General features: G+C 43.6%; 1 protein-coding gene across 11 annotated transcripts in view; it reads left to right on the forward strand.

Annotated features, from left to right (window-relative positions):
- LOC123511006 (kalirin-like) overlaps positions 1-15,422 on the forward strand; it is a 310,494-nt gene that overhangs the window by 5,116 nt on the left and 289,956 nt on the right. The window contains exon 1 of one of the 11 annotated variants that reach the window (XM_045266624.1): positions 2,650-2,789. The exons of 9 other annotated variants lie outside the window; for them this stretch is intronic. The gene's annotated coding sequence lies outside the window, so the exon portion shown is untranslated. Of the gene's footprint in view, positions 1-2,649; positions 2,790-15,422 lie in introns of those variants that run through there. One more of the 11 variants, XM_045266627.1, reaches the window with a different exon arrangement.

A 15,422-nucleotide genomic window follows, 5' to 3' on the forward strand; every position in this document is an offset into this window, starting at 1 on the left:
AGAAATTCACGATAGATAAATAATGAAAAAAGAAATATAACGGAAGGAAAAAATATACAAATAGATAAATAAATCGGTAAAAACAAGAGAGAGAGAGAGAGAGAGAGAGAGAGAGAGAGAGAGAGAGAGAGAGAGAGAGAGAGAGAGAGTAATATAGAGGGACGAGAAGAGGTGTGAAGGGGATTGGAGGGATAAAGAGTAGAAAAGAAGGAGGAAGAGGAGGAGGAGGACTTTACTACTACAGAAATGAAGCTCACCAGGTCAAGTATAGATCTGTGTGTTTGTTGAGTCTCCTCTTCCTCCTCCTCCTCCTCCTCCTCCTCCTCCTCCTCCTCCTCCTCCTCCTCCTCCTCCTCCTAGAGTGGACATGGGATGGTTTTGTTGCGTATTAGTTAATTTTTGTATTATTATTATTATTATTATTATTATTATTATTATTATTATTATTATTATTATTATTTATTTTATTGAGTGGTACTATTTTTATGAGCTATTTGAAATGTGTGTGTGTGTGTGTGTGTGTGTGTGTGTGTGTGTGTGTGTGTGTGTGTGTGTGTGTGTGTGTGTGTCGTGATGGTGATGGTGAAGAGGTATGGGAAAAATATGTACTGTATGGGAGCTACCACCACCACCACCGCCTCCACCACCACCACCGCCACCACCACCAATATCATCAACTCCTCCTCCTCCTCCTCCTCCTCCTCTTCCAAATATTGCTGAACCCTTAGGCAAAGCACTCCACAATCTCGTAAGGAAGAGGAAGAAGAGGCAGAGGAGGAGGAGGAGGAGGAGGAGGAGGAGGAGGAGGAGGAGGAGGAGGGGTCATTGTAATAGGTCATTTTAAGGAGACAAGGAAGAGGGAGGTTGGTTTTCAAGGCGCGGTAGTCATCTGGGTCGTAACTGCTGGTCGTTATTTGTTTCCACGACTCACTGATCCACGTGCACCCTCACTGTACCTTGAAATGTACCACTATGCTTTAAAATATACAGCAAACCTTGGCAGAGACATGAGGTGCACCATTTTGGCTTAGAATACTCTTGTAGGATTAGAAACATGGCCTTAAGCATTTTGATCGTAACATGCACCATCACTGTACCCTGAAATACTTGGAAATATACAAATAAACCCTAGAAAAGCCATGAAGTGTACCATTTTGGCTTATAATGGTCTTTTAGAACTAGAAACAGCCTGGAAAATTAAACACACACTTAAATTGTAACATGCACCATTACCGTACCTTGAAATGTACCACTATGCTTAGAATACAAAAACAAACCCTAAAAAATAAGTGAAATTTACTTTTAACCCTTTCATTACCGAGACACATTTTTATTATGATTTTTTGGTTATGATTAGACGATTCTATTTGTATTAGGAAGGGTCTTGGGAGGTCAAAAGATTAGTGGCCAGAATTTTCACTATTTTAATCCCCACAAGTTTCAGAAGATGTGTAAAATCGTCAAACAGTAACCAGACTGAATATGAAAACGCGGCGTGGTACTGAAGGGGTTAAGACTTTAGAATACATACGTTAGATACTTGAAATACACCTTCATATCCTTAATATACTTTTTTTATGGCCCTGATATGAGTATTAGGCCATTTTATTTATTATTTTACACCTGAAATACTCTTTTGTATACATATTAACATTTGCCTGCACTTAAAGGTACAGTAATGTTGGTAAAGGCATCTAGTATACATAAATTGCTGTCATATATACGTACTTACACTAAACACACACACACACACACACACACACACACACACACACACACACACACACACACACACACACACACACACACACACACACATTTGGTCAAGGTGTGGACACAGTTTACCGCGTCAGTGCAGGCGGTGCGTGAGATATCTGTAGGGGTAGGTCATGTGAGTGCCGTGGGGGTGGGATGGGTGGGGGATGAGGCCACAGGTGCACGGGTGTGGTGGACGGCACTGGTCCACGCCAGGTAAGCTGCTGGCAATACCTGTAGCTTTTTAATATTTTTTGCTTTTTTGTTAGCGTTGCGTAGTGCGGGGAGTGTTTTTAAAGCCTGGGGCGTTAGTGGCGCGTGGTGATGCCGCCAGGATGCGTGAGGCAGGCAGCGTCAATGTTGGCACGGCCGTAACGTTACATTACCCATGCTTAGGTCGCCCTCAGGTACCAGTGAGCCGTGGGAAGCCTGGCATTAGCAGCGTTGCGAGGAGCCCTAAATAACGGGCCTCTAGCTGTAGCTGTTCTTTCTGCGTGTCATGCCCCGCGGCGAGGCGTCACACACACACACACACACACACACACACACACACACACACACACACACACACACACACACACACACACACACCTGGCGAGGCCTACCATGAGTCGGTGCCTTAATTATTCATCTTTAATGTGGTAGAACACCTGACGGCACCCAGCAGCAGGCAGGGCGGCGCCCCGAGGCTGACGCCCTGAGTGAAGCGCCCCAGAGGTCGCGCAGCGTGAGGGAACAAGGAGTGGTAGGGGTGACCGGGGAGAGAGGGCTCAGGGCATGCAGGAGGCTGTGGCATGGCAGGAAGGGATGCAGGGAGGGGTGGTGGAGAGGGCGAGCAGTGAGTCTCGTGAGGTGATCAGTGGCGGCCCTCCCCTCCCCGCCCGTCCCTCACGCTCGGGCTGGTTGGCTGGTTGGCGGGGAGCACCAGCACACAGAGGCCACCAGCAGCCAGCGGCCAGCTGTCTTCAGTGTGTTACTAGCTAGTGGCGGAGGAACATCGGTGCGCGCGCTCGCCTCTCATCCCTGTGTTTAGGGTATGTTGGCGCTGGTGGCGGTGCGACCTGGCGTGTGGTGTGGCGAGTGTTGGTGGTGGAGGTGTGTGCGGCGGGGCGCGGGGCCGCACGGAGACTGTCGTGATGCCCTGCCCTGCCACCCCGCGGTGCTGTGAGGTGTCACGCAGTGTGTGTGTGTGTGTGTGTGTGTGTGTGTGTGTGTGTGTGTGTGTGTGTGTGTGTCTGAGTGAGTGAGTGAGGAGGGGGAGAGGAGCCCAGAGCTGCCCGTCCTGTCATGCCCGAAATGGCGCCAGGACTGTACTTGATGCCCTGCGGCGGACAGCCCGGCGCCCGGCAGGGGTGACGGGGTGTGGTATGGCGCCGCTGCTGCCTCTGCCTAGGAGAAGCACGCCACCAGATAGCCGTGGTGGTGGCTGGAGGCGAGGTCCCTGGTGCCTACAGGCCTCGGAGGTGCCATGTCACTTGTCCCAATGGTGGGCGGCTGAGGTTCCGTGGCGGCGAGGCGGAGGCTGCCAGACGGTGCCGCGTGTGGGGTTGTCACGCAGCTCCGGGGGGCGGCAGGATGGCATAGTGGCGGGGCGGGAGTGACCGACCAATGAGGAGCGGGCGGCTGGTGGCCCTCACTAATAGTAGCAGCAGCAGCAGCAGCAGTAGCACAGGGGCGCCTCGTTACCATCCCGAGGTGGCTAGTGCCGCTCCTCGTCGCGGGAGCAGCAGCTGGATTGTTAAAGCTGCATTAATGAAGCCTCGCTGTGCAGCCTGTCATTACTTGCGGCGGCACCACACTGAGGAGGTGCCGCCCGTGTGCTGCGTGAGGCGGAGGCTGATGGCGGGAGTGTGAGGGTGACTGGTGTGTGTGTGTGTGTGTGTGTGGTGAATGTGGCGGCGACCTCACCCTTGCAACACCAATACCAACACCCTCAACACCCGAGCCTTAGTGTTGACGTCCTGTGTGTTAGGAGTATCTCACTGAGTGACAGTAGTAGCAGTGCTCACAATGGCAACACGAACATGTGGTGGGTAGTGGCGGCGAGGAGGGGGAGGGAGGGAGGGATTGAGGGAGTGCACCTCATCTGAGTGTAGCTGAGGCTTGGGGCGAACAGTAGGAGGGGAGAAGGAAGGCGCGGGATGCAAGGGGTAAAAATGAAAGGCAGCGATGGAGTTTCAGTGATATGGGTAAAGTTTGTTCATTGTGCCGCCTCCCGAGCCTTCCCCTGCTCCTTAAGAGGGGAAGGTGGGGAAAGAAAGGGGAATAGCAATACTCCTTAACGTGAAGAAGAGGAAGATAGATAGAAGAAACAGAAACACTTCAAAATATCAAATAAAAACACATTCTTTAAACTAAAACTGAGGGAATGAGTAATGAATAATGAGTATGTTGGCTTATTGTGAGTGAGAAATGAGTAATGAGAGTTACGTAAGGTGGTGGTGGAGATGAGAGAGTGGGTGAGTGGTGAGAGGCGGTGGGTATGGGAGATGAGCGTGGAGATTGCAGGGAGGAGGGAAGGAGATTAAGTGAGTAGGGACGGGGAGATGAGAGAGGTGACCTGCGTGTATTGTCATGGGAAGATAGCTGAGAGAGAGAGAGAGAGAGAGAGAGAGAGAGAGAGAGAGAGAGAGAGAGAGGGGTGTAGGGATAATGCCTTGGTTCATAATAGTCTGTCAATGTTGAATTAGGAGGAGGTGGTGGTGGTGGTGGTGGTGGTGGTGATGTTAATGGCTAGTAACTACATCCTCCTCCTCCTCCTCCTCCTCCTCCTCCTCCTCCTCCTCCTCCTCCTCCTCCTCCTCCTCCTCCTCCTCTTTCTCCATCACGACACAAGTAACAAATTTGGCGGGAAATCTTAGTTTTTATTATGTAAGAGCAAGTGTGTGTGTGTGTGTGTGTGTGTGTGTGTGTGTGTGTGTGTGTGTGTGTGCGTGCGCGCGCGTGTCGAGGGTCTATATGGCTCTCATGGCTCAAAGTAATGATATAATGGCTTGTTAGTATGGTGTGGCTCCTCCTCCTCCTCCTCCTCCTCCTCCTCCTCCTCCTCCTCCTCCTCCTCCTCCTCCTCCTCCTCCTCCTCCTCCTCCATCCCTCTTCCCTTTATCTTTTACCTTTCATTCTTCCTTCATCCATGTCCTTTTATCTTTCCATCCTCTCTCTCTCTCTCTCTCTCTCTCTCTCTCTCTCTCTCTCTCTCTCTCTCTCTCTCTCTCTCTCTCTCTCTCTCTCTCTCTCCGCTTCACCTTTCTGACGTAAAATTCCATTACTTTCTATTCCCTCTGTTCCTTTCCCTTTTATCTTCTTCTTCCTCCTCCTCCTCCTCCTCCTCCTCCTCCTCCTCCTCCTCCTCCTCCTCTATCTCTTATATTTTATTTATTACTTTTTTCGTGTCGTTTTCTGTTTTCTTCTTCATTTTCTTCTTCATTTTCTTCTTCTTCTTCTTCTTAATTTTTCCATCATTATCATCATTTTCATCTCCTCCTCCTCCTCCTCCTCCTCCTCCTCCTCCTCCTCCTCCTCCTCCTCCTCCTTCTGCAGCTGTGGCAGTGTGTAGGATTCTGAAGGATGCATAATGAGGAGTATCCGTGCTGGGGGCAGGAGTCACGGGGAGGAGGAGGAGGAGGAGGAGGAGGAGGAGGAGGAAGGTGGGATGGGGGGGCTGGGGGAGGTCGTTGATGGTCTCACGTGTGGGGGATGGGAGGGCCTTGGGGACATGATGTAGTGTTGGGGTGATTTAACTGACATGACTCGTCCATTGTAAACCCTTGTCAACTTCAATAGGCGCTGTAAACTCGATAGATTCCTTGCAAAAACCCTGTAAACTCTTGTAAACTTCCTGTAAACTCCCTCCTACAAGTTTGTAAACTCCCTGTGAACTTGTAAACTCCCTGTAAACCCTTGTAAATTCCCTGTGAACTTGTTAACTCCCTGTAAACCCTTGTAAACTCCCTGTGAACTTGTAAACTCTTGTAAACTTGTGAAATCTTGTAAAATCTCTCCTAAAACTTGTAAACTCCCTGCAAACCCTCCTAAACTCCTTGTAAACTCTTGTAAAATCCCTTGTAAACCTCGTAAACTTGTAAAATCCCTTGTAAAACTTGTAAACTCCCTGTAAATCATTGTAAATTCTTTCAAACTCTTTAAACTAGTAAACTTCTTTGTAAACTCATGTAAACTCTTAAAATCCCTTATAAAGCTCGTAAACTTGTAAATTCTCTTATAAACCCTTGTAAATACTTTGAACTCCCTCTGAACTCGTAATCCTCCTTGTAAACTCGTAAAATCCTTGAAGAACTTGTAAAATGCCTTATAAACTTAGTAAACTCTCGTAAACTCCCTTATTAACCAATGAAAACTCTATGTAAACTATGTAAACTCCTTAAAACTTACAAACTCCTTATAATCTCCCTTTAAACGTATGTAAACTCTTTGACGCTTGTAAACTCTTATAGACCTTTGTAAACTCGTTCTATATCCTGTTAGTTCAGGTTTGTTCCTGTAAACTCTTGTACATAAACATCCCTTCAACACTGTAAATTGAATGTTTGCCCTTGTAAACTCCATGTATCCCTGTCAACTCCTCGTAAACCCTTGTACACTTATATAAACTTCACCTCACTTTTCCCCTCACCTTTTCCCCTCAATTTTATCTACTTTTGCCCTCTTTTTCTTTTTTCTCACTTTTCCTTTGAATTTTCCCCTCACTTTCCCTCTCACCTTTGCCCCTGTTCCCCTCACTTCTCCTTACTTTCCCCTCACTTCCTCTCACTTTATCTCTTTCCCTCACCTTTCCCCTCACTTTTCCCCTCACTTTTCCCCTCACGCTTAGGAATGAAGGGGTGATGGGGTGGTACTTTCTTTACAAGGGGATACACGAAATACCTTCACTGCCCTCCATCTTTCACAGCAAATTAGATAGTGCAGTTTGTCACTATCAGCTGTGTAATGAATGGCACAGCATGTTGATTCTTGTTTGTCCTTCCTTTGTGTTCCTTGGTGTTGGTTTTGTCACGTACTCTAAAAACGCTTTGCTCTCTCTCTCTCTCTCTCTCTCTCTCTCTCTCTCTCTCTCTCTCTCTCTCTCTCTCTCTCTCTCTCTCTCTCTCTCTCTCTATCTCTAAGACTGTTTCTCCTGTCAGTAATGTAGAAATCTTGTTAATCTGTCAATGGAACCGTAAAAATGACCTTAAAGAATCGTGTAAATTTGCCGTAACTATTTTCAAAGGCCACATAGATGATTAACCGGGTTCTCAAGACTCTCTCCTGTAAGTAATGTAGATATCTTGCTAATCTGTCTCTAAAACCGTAAAAATGCCCTAAAAATACCGTGTAAAATTCCTCTTAATTATTTTCTGACCCAATCTCTCTAGTGATCGAAGCAAGTTAAATGTGTGAATCTGCCAACCGAGAGAGAGAGAGAGAGAGAGAGAGAGAGAGAGAGAGAGAGAGAGAGTGTATCTGGTTCAAATTTTCTCTCAATATTTGTACTCGTAATACTAACTTTACTCTCCTGTTTGTGTGTGTGTGTGTGTGTGTGTGTGTGTGTCTGTGTATGTATGTACGTAAGCACGTGTAAGTTTAAAGATACCCTATAGTAATTTTCTCCTTTATTTTTCTGCCTTTATTTATCGGACATGTTATTGAGTGGCGAATCATTAACCCCTTCAGTACTGGGACACATTTTTACCTTGAGATTTGTGTACGATTAGCCCATTTTACTGACATTAGGAAGGGTCTGTGGAGGTCAGAAGATTAATGGCCTCAGTCTTCACTATTTTAATCCCTTCAGTACTGGGACACATTTTTACCTTGAGATTTGTGTACGATTATAACATTTTATTGACATTAGGAAGGGTCTGTGGAGGTCAGAAGATTAATGGCCTCAGTCTTCACTATTTTAATCTCCACACATTTTTACCTTGAGATTTGTGTACGATTATAACATTTTATTGACATTAGGAAGGGTCTGTGGAGGTCAGAAGATTAATGGCCAGTCTTCACTATTTTAATCCCCACATGAGTTTTTTGAAGCTGTATAAAATCATCAAATAGTAAGCAGAATGAATATTGGAAGGTTTCATGGTACTGAAGGGTTAAAATTTAGTTCATGGGAAGAGATTTACTGAATTTACTAAACTCACGCTGACTGTGGGGAGAGAATTCATGTTTATTATTACAGTTTCACCAATGGAAGGGGATCGGGAGGGTCAGAAGAAGGGGGATTTGATTGTGTTGCCTTGGAATTCGATCCTCTATGTGTAGTATTATTGTTTGCTCCCTGACTGGCTTGTAATTCGATTCCTCATTGGTGCTTGTTGTGGTGGTGGTGGTGGTGGTGGTGGTGCATGTTGTTTTTGTTGTTGTTTTCCTGTTTTGTGGTTATTATTATAGTGGTGATGTTTTTTGTCTTTATTTTCCTGTTTGTTATATTTTCTGCTTGTTATATCTATTTACCACCACCACCACCACCACCACCACCACCACCACCACCACCACCACTACTACTACTACTACTACTACTACTACTACTACTACTACTACTACTACTACTACTACTACTACTACTACTACTACTACTGTTACTGATACGAGTAATTAGCGATCTATTTTACCCACGAGTACTGGGGGACATTTTTACCTTGAGATATGTATACGATAACCCATTTTATTGACATTAGGAAGGGTCTATGGAGGTCAGAAGATTAATGGCCACAGTCTTCACTATTTTAATCCCTTCAGTACTGGAACACATTTTTACCTTGAGATATGTGTACGATTAGCCCATTTTATTGACATTAGGAAGGATCGATGGAGGTCAGAAGGTTAATGGCCACAGTCTTCACTATTTTAAATCCCCACATGAGTTTCTGAAGCTGTATAAAGTCAACAAATAGTAATATGGGAACCTGTCATGTTACTGAAGGGATAAATGTAAGAAATCAACATGTGACAGCATAGATTATATAGATTACAGTTTTGTTTTCAGTGACGAAAGATTAATGGTCATGTTAGTGAAGGAATTATTCCAGACAAAGGATGGAATATAAAGGGTTGTCTTTTGATTGTGCTTTTGTTACACCTCTTACTGTAACTTATCTTTCTCTTTCGTAATGGGAGCGTCATCATGTCCGGTTTACGTGTGTGTGTGTGTGTGTGTGTGTGTGTGTGTGGATTTCTATGTTAATGTATTTCTTAAGGTATGAACGCATCCTTAAAAATTTGTGCCTCTCTCTAGGATTGTTTTCATTTGTAATTTATTTCTTTATTTATTCTGATATGGTGATGTGGAAAAAAAGGCTTACTTGAAATGCCAGTTCCTTAAAAGAATGATGTAGAAATAGCCAAAAGTCAAATAAAGGCATACAAAATGCTTCTCAGTACAGGTGTTGATTTAAAAGAGTGATATAAAATTAGGCGAAAATCAGGGACCCTTCCAAATAAAATCGTTCAATCACACCCAAAAAATGAAGGTAGAAATGCGTCTCAGTATGGAAGGTGTTGATTTAAAAGAGTGATATAAAATTAGGCGAAAATCAGGGACCCTTCCCAAATAAAATCATGTAATCGCATCCAAAAATCGAGTTAAAAAATGTGTCACTATGGAAGGTGTTGGTAATTAATGTCTCTCTCTGGATATCCTCTTTTGTTTTTCTTAATTTATTTTTACTTTTTTTTTTTTCAATATTCGCTCGTGTAATGTCATGAAACCGTTCTGTTCTTTCATTTACGAGTATTTATCTTACTAGTTGCATCCAAAAACATCGATATAGAAGGGTTGATTTACCAGCAGAGGCGTGAAAACTTCCTTCAAAACGTACAACTTCCTCTCGAGTCTTCATTAGGATAAGGCGGCGCTCTGTTTGGGAATAAAGTAGCAAGTCTTTCCTGGCGTTCAGAAGTCTGCCCGTAATCTATTTCTGAAGCCATATGTGTGTGTGTGTGTGTGTGTGTGTGTGTGTGTGTGTGTGTGTGTGTGTGTGTGTGTGTGTGTGTGTGTGTGTGTGTGTGTTGCAGCTTTGTATAATCACATAATCGCTTTCTGTGTGTGTGTGTGTGTGTGTGTGTGTGTGTGTGTGTGTGTGTGTGTGTGTGTGTGTGTGTGTGTGTGTGTGTGTGTACGTATCTAACACATTTCCGTGGTAAGAGGTTTAAGAATTAACAATGAGAGGAAAATAAGAAAGTTTACAAATTGAATATAAACACACACACACACACACACACACACACACACACACACACACACACACACACACACACACACACACACACACACACACACACACACACACACACACACACACACACAAAGAAATTATCAACGAATAAAACACAAAACGATAAAAAAAAACACACAACAAAACACTGATTAAGAGATATACTTACCTTATCTTTAATAAAACACTACATGAAAGACCATTACTTAATTCCTAGCCTTAAATAAGTAGAGGAAAAGAGAGAGAGAGAGAGAGAGAGAGAGAGAGGGATGGGGGCAGGGACGGGGGGAGGTAGACAGGTGAGTGGCGGTGTAAATTAGAGGCTCCACAGGTAATGATGACTGACAGGTGACTCAGGTGCTCTTATCTACCTGCTGAGCTAATAATGTTGAGGTGCCCGCTTGTTTTTCCCAGCCACCTCTTGCCTGTACTTCCTGGTGGTGAGTTAACCCCTTCAGTACCATGACGTGTTTTCATATTCATTACTATGTGGCGATCATATACAGCTTCAGAAACTTATGTGGGGATTAAAACAGTGTAAAGACTCTGGTCATTAATCTTGTGACCCCCATAGACCCTTCCTAATGTCAATGAAATCGTCTTATCAAATCCAAAAATCAATGGTAAAAATGCGGTTAATCAGTCATTTACTCAGTTTAGTCAGTCAGTTAGTCGTCCAGTCACTAGTATTAGCGAATATAAAGTGAAAACAAGTAAAGATATAGGCTGTTTCATTCTCCCCCCGGCCGCTTCCCCTCTTCTATGGCAGCCTAGTTGTGGAGGAGGAGGAGGAGGAGGAGGAGGAGGAGGAGGAGGAGGAAAGGTCAGGCATGAGTAGCAAAGGGCCACTTGTTCGTAAGCCTAATAGACCTTTCTCAACCATCAGTAGTAGTAGTAGTAGTAGTAGTAGGAGGAGGAGGAGGAGGAGGAGGAGGAGGAGGAGGAGGAGGAGGAGGAGGAGAAAGACAAAGGGATATTACGAACAATTTGTAGAAAGAAATGTGAGTATATTTTTAACAGGAAACACACACACACACACACACACACACACACACACACACACACACACACACACACACACACACACACACACACACACACACACACACACAGAGAGAGAGAGAGAGAGAGAGAGAGAGAGAGAGAGAGAGAGATAGAGAGAGAAAGAACACAAACCTCGTGGGTCATGCGAAGTGGTGTGTTCCTAAATTTAATTAGTTTCCTGTTAGAGAGAGAGAGAGAGAGAGAGAGAGAGAGAGAGAGAGAGAGAGAGAGAGAGGGGAAATGACAACAGGTATATAGAAGGGAAGGGAATTTGAGTAAAGTGTGGACAGGTATAGAGGAGCAATTTATGACCAGGTAGGGACACGAGGGCCTCTGGAAGGGGAGCGAAGGGTGACAGAATGACGAGGAAGAAGAAGAAGGAAGAGGAAGAGGAAAGAGGAAAGAGGAGGAAGGAATATTTATCGTAGCTGCAAGTTAAGTTAGGCTGGCTTATACAAGGACATGTTTAGGTTAGATTAAGAACATTTCAGAACATTTAGAAGGTTTGAACATTTATTTATAACCATGAAAAAAATGTTCACATTAATTAGTACAATATGAGAGATTAAGATAAAGTAAGGTTAGGTTAGGTTAGGTTGGGTTGGGTTAGGTTAGGTTAGGTTAGGTTAGGTTAAAGTAGGGTAAAGTAGGACAAAAAAAAAAAAAAAAATTGGTAACGGCCTATATTAATTTAGATTCAGGTGATGTAAGGTTAGGAATCTCTATTGAGGGCAGGTTTGGTAAAGGTTAAGTTATATATGTACAGGTTATAAGGTAAGGTAAGGTTAAGTTAGGTTAGGTGAGGTTAGTGTGAGGTTAGGATTTGGTTAGATTAGATTTGATAATGTTAAGTTAGGGTAGGGTAGGGGAGGGTAGGGTAGGGTAGGGCAAATGAAGGAGGTAACGGTTTATATTAGATCATGTTCAGGTGAGGTAAGGTTAGGAAGCTTTATTGAGTTATATTGGGCCAGGATGGGTTTGGTAAGGTTAGATTAGATATGTACAGGTTATAAGGTAAGGTTAGGTGAGGTCAGGATTTGGTTGGGTTAGATTAGGTTAGGATTTGGTTGGATTGAGTTAGGTTAGATTAGGTGAGGTTAGGATTATGTTGGATTAGATGTGGATATTTGAAGGTAAGTTAGGACAGAATAATGCATTCGTTATATCCAAACATCGTTATACAGAGGTTCGGTATAGCGAGGGTTTACAGAATATCATTTAAGTTTAGGTGTGACAGCAAGATAAGAGAATGAGCCGTATTCAGAAAAGCTTCACTTTATCACCACGACTGTTTTCCAAGGCAACAGAGATGACTAGTGCTGTTTTCAAGAGTGTTTCTCCAGATAATAATGTAGAAATCTTGCCAGTTTGTCTCTAGAACCGTAAAAACACCTTGAAAAACCCGTGTAAATTCAAATAAATGCTTTTAAAATAGTGGAGTTTGAGAATGCGAGCCTAGATTTGGAGTCAGTAGATAGGCATTTTAAGGGCCAACAAGCCTGATGTGTATTATTCCTTTGTGTTTCTTTAAGGCTAGGTAAGATTAGGTTAAATTAGGTACCCAGTAAGAGTGTGTGAAGGTGTAGGAATTACGTACACACGCACAACATATTGATATTCTGTGTAATTGTCCTTGTGTGTGTGTGTGTGTGTGTGTGTGTGTGTGTGTGGAGGGTGTGGCGTGAGGGGTGCAAGGTGTAAAGTTGTAGTCCCTCTGGTTTCACTTTCCTCGTCGTGGTGTTGGCTTTCACCTGAGTTATGACAGTGAAGGAGCCTCCCGGTGACTCCATGCGCCTCCCTGAAACCGCCGCTGAATGTATGAAGTGTACCAGTGCTTTATTTCCACTTTTAATTCGCTCCCTTTGAAGTTATTGGGGTTGTCAAGGGTGTTTTCATCATTGCGGTAGTTTAATTAAAGGTTCTGAGAGGATTTATTTGGGTTTTTGATATTATTATTATTATATGTGCCAAATATCTTACCTCTAAATTTATAATAATGCTAGAGCCTTACTGTATCCAACCTAACCTAACCTAACCTAACCTAACCTAACCTTACCTAACCTAACCTAACCTAACCTAACGTAACCTTACCTTACCTTACCTTACCTAACCTAACCTAACCTAACCTAACCTAACCTTACCTTACCTTACCTTACCTTACCTTAACCGCTTCAGTACTGGGACGCATTTATACCTTGAGTTTTGGGTGTGATTAGACGATTTTATTGACATTAGGAAGGGTCTATGGAGGTCAGAAGATTAATGGCCAGAGTCTACACTATTTTAATTCCCCACATAAGTTTCTGAAGCTGTATAAAATCACCAAATAGTACGCAGAATGAATAACGAAAACACGTGATGGTACTGAAGGGGTTAAAGTGAATAATTATGACTCAATGTTGGGTGAGTCCTGAGTCAGTGAGTCAGTGAGTGTTCTAATGGTAGAGTCGGACATATTTGTCTTGTGAAGTCCTGTGGAGTCTGTAGATCCTTGTGAGTGAGTGAGTGAGTGAGTAAGTGAAATTGTTACTAAATGTTGAAAGATTACGAAACACAAGCACGTTCTTTGTAATAAGTGAACTCTCTCTCTCTCTCTCTCTCTCTCTCTCTCTCTCTCTCTCTCTCTCTCTCTCTCTCTCTCTCTCTCTCTCTCTCTCTCTCTCTCTCTCTCTTTTTCCCCCGTTATCCGACTAGTAGCGTTCACATATTGGGTGTTAAAGCTAAATATAGCGGCGTGACCATACAATCCTCTCTCTCTCTCTCTCTCTCTCTCTCTCTCTCTCTCTCTCTCTCTCTCTCTCTCTCTCTCTCAAAGCATACATTTATTATTCCGCACAACATTTGAAGCCGAGTTGGAAAGAGAGAGAGAGAGAGAGAGAGAGAGAGAGAGAGAGAGAGAGAGAGAGAGAGAGAGAGAGCTGGCGTGTCGCGATTAAGGCTGCTCTGACATTTTTTCATTTGAATGTTTACTGGAAATAAAAATGTCCAGTAATTAAAGAGAGAGAGAGAGAGAGAGAGAGAGAGAGAGAGAGAGAGAGAGAGAGACGAAAGAGGAAGTTGACAAAGAGGAAGAGGGTGAGAAAGGGAAATAAGAGAAGGGAGAGGAAAACCATGAGAGAGAGAGAGAGAGAGAGAGAGAGAGAGAGAGAGAGAGAGAGAGAGAGAACGCAACAACATGAAAGAAAAAAAAGAATGAATAACAAGAAAATAATTATGAACAGGAGCAAAAGAAGAAGAAGAGGAAACAGAAATAAAAGGAGAGAAGAAGAAGAAGAAGAAGGGGAAGTGAGGGAAGGGAGAGCAAGGGAGAGGGGAAACGGTGAGTCGTGTAGAGTAGTGGTGTGTAATTAACAAAATGGTGAGAGGTGAGTGAGGGGAGACGTACAGGAGTGAGGGGAACGGGGAGGGGAAGAGGGAGAGGAGAGAGTGAGGGAAGGAAGGGGTTACAGGGAGAGTGGTGAGGTGTGATGAGTTGCAGATGAGAGAGAGAGAGAGAGAGAGAGAGAGAGAGAGAGAGATAGCTTCTGAGGGGAGTTGACCTTGAGAAACAGACAAGAGGAGAGAGGAAGGGGAGAGGAGAGGGAGAGGAGGGTATTGACTGCCATGTCGTGGGGTTTAAATGGGAAGGGGAGAGAGAGAGAGAGAGAGAGAGAGAGAGAGAGAGAGAGATACTGTTCCTTTTACATAATATTATTCTTAGTTTTATTGTTATTCTTGAGAGAGAGAGAGAGAGAGAGAGAGAGAGAGAGAGTTTCTTACCAGTGGCTCTTTTCAAATATATCTTTTGTTTACTCTTTAGAGAGGAAATGAAAGTAAAAATAGTTAATGTTTACCTCTCTCTCTCTCTCTCTCTCTCTCTCTCTCTCTCTCTCTCTCTCTCTCTCTCTCTCTCTCTCTTAACCTTGGCTATCATTATTGTTATCGATGTTTGAAGTGTTTTAGGAGATAATCGTGTGTGTGTGTGTGTGTGTGTGTGTGTGTGTGTGTGTGTGTGTGTGTGTGTGTGTGTGTGTGTGTGTGTGTGTGTGTGTTATCTCTAACTTTATTCCTGTCTTTATCTCTGTCGTGTTGGATTTATTTGGTCTAATTGGCGATGATAAAAAAAATAATGTACTCTCTCTCTCTCTCTCTCTCTCTCTCTCTCTCTCTCTCTCTCTCTCTCTCTCTCTCTCTCTCTCTTCTGTCTATTCCTTTGTTTACTCAATTTTTGCTTTTATTTTGCTATTTATTTGTTTCTTTAGTTTCTTGTTTTTATTCTTTTTTTTTCTATTTCTGTTTCTCTATTCTCTTTCCTTTATCATTTTTTTTATCTCTTCCTTATTTTCGTTTTCTTTCTCCTGTTTCTTTTTTATTTCCATTTTATTTGTCTCGTTTCAGTACAATGTGTTTTTTTCACCACACACACAC

Source organism: Portunus trituberculatus, chromosome 30 (assembly GCF_017591435.1).
Source record: "Portunus trituberculatus isolate SZX2019 chromosome 30, ASM1759143v1, whole genome shotgun sequence".
NCBI lineage: Eukaryota > Metazoa > Arthropoda > Malacostraca > Decapoda > Portunidae > Portunus > Portunus trituberculatus.